The following is a 2,013-nucleotide window of genomic DNA, read 5'->3' on the forward strand; positions in this document are numbered from 1 at the left end:
TTCACCATGTTGGCCAGGCTGGTCTCGAACTCCTGACCTCAAGTGATCTGCCTGCCTCGGCCTCCCAAAGTGTTGGGATTACAGGCATGAGCCACCGCGCCTGGCCCCAGTCAGTTCTTAATGAAAGAATGGGCCTTTTGTTTGTCATTCAGAGAACTTGCTCCTGGAGCAGGTGCAGCGACACAATGGTGAGACACAGTTTTAGTTCCTGCCCTTATGGAGCTCCCATCTCAGCCTTGCCAATGGCCGTGTGATCCTTCTCCTTTCCCTGCCTTTCTTCAGAGGCCTGTTATCGCAGCCTAACTCCTCAACCAGACATGCAAGTTACCTTCGCCTCCCTCTCCTGCCTCACCAGCCCCTGCTTCCTCAGATCCAGCCCGTCATGCCAAATTCACTAGTATTTCCCTGCCTGCCCCAGGCTCTGGAACGACCCTCTGCCCTTCCTCTGTGGAGTGCCTGTCACCTCCCGCTGGCCGAGTCCTGTTCCTGACCCAGTTCGAGCATTCAGCCTGAGCTCAGCACCCCTCTGGGCTTCCACACCTTAGTCAAACTGAACCAGGGGCCCTTCTCCCCATTAATCCTGTAATACTGTGGTAGGCTGTTGGCCGCCTGCCTCCTCCATTATACTGTGAACTCTTTGAGGGTAGAAACCGTATTCTTACCTCTGCCTCTCCAGCCTCAGTACAGTGCTGGACACACAAAGGATGCTCAATGCGTATCTGTTGGGCTGCAGAACCTTGGAGATGGTGTTTACCTTCTCCAAGCCTCTGTTGCCTAATCTGTCACAACGATAATAACTCCTCCCAGGGATTTTGTGATAATTAAATGAGCTATCAGAAATACAATGCCTAGTGTGGTAACCAGCGCACAGTAGGTGCTCAATAAAGTTGCTTTCCTTTTTTCCCTTCTGCATAATTCAATATTTAGGAGGGAGGTTCTACTGATCTCCTTTGTGCTCCATTCTCTGTTGAGGACCCGCACCAGGAAACGGAGCTGCAGCAGCTGGAATAAAAGTTAGATTTAAGGAAATGAAAGTTAGATTTAAGGAAGAGCTTTCTTTAGGGTGTACTGAGGTTAAGATGATGAGCTGAGGAGTCAGGTTGCTTGGCTTTGCCACTTGCTGCCTGTGTGACTCCGAACAAGTGTTTAATCTCTTTGAGCCTTGGTTTTGTCATCTGTAAAATGGGGCTAACAGTATTGGCTTCATAGGATTCTTGAGAGAAATCAGTGACTGTAAGGTTTGTGGAACACAGCTAGGCACACAGTAAATGCTTAATAAGTGTTTACTATGGTGCATTGAAGAGCACAAGACAGACGAGGAGTCATCCCCTCTACCCGCACCCAGTGTCGGCTTTGTGGATACTTCCTCCTCCAGCTGTCCTGCCTCCCGCCCCTCCTCCATCAGACAAGGCCTCTGTGTGTTGGAAACCCCCGGTAAGGGAGTGCTGATGAGGGAACCCTATTCTCGGCAGCCTAGCTACTGAGCCCAGAGTTGTTTCTGTTTCTGTTACTGCCTGTGATGTGTGGGGCTTCTGGGTAGGTCAAGGAGCAGCTTGTTCCAGAGGGGCCGGGGTGGGGGCCAGGTAGGCAAGCTGGGGTGAGTGCCCGGAAGTTGAGGCTATGGTGCTCAGTTGCCAGGGCCGGGGTTGGCTGGAATACAGCAGGCGGCTAAGATTGTGCAAACAGGTCATTGTGCAAACGCGCCCCTGTGTGTGACCTCGATTGTGCAAACAGGTGTTTACTGGAGGCTGCTCCGCTTGGGCAGTCCGCTTACAAAAAGCCCTTGAGCTGTTGACTTAGAAAGAAACTGGACACTCCTTCTTCCCTGAACCCACCCTGAACTTTCCGCCTCCTGGCCTTTGCTCAGGCTGTTCTCTCTGCGTCCAGTGCCCTCCCTCACCTCCACCTCAACTTGCTGAAATTCTACTCATTCTTCAAGGCTCAGAGAAAATGCCACTAAGTCTTTTTTTTTTCTTTTCTTTTGTTTCTTTCCTTTCTTTTTTTTTTTTTTTT

This window comes from Mandrillus leucophaeus, unplaced genomic scaffold (assembly GCF_000951045.1).
Source record: "Mandrillus leucophaeus isolate KB7577 unplaced genomic scaffold, Mleu.le_1.0 Scaffold343, whole genome shotgun sequence".
Lineage (NCBI taxonomy): Eukaryota > Metazoa > Chordata > Mammalia > Primates > Cercopithecidae > Mandrillus > Mandrillus leucophaeus.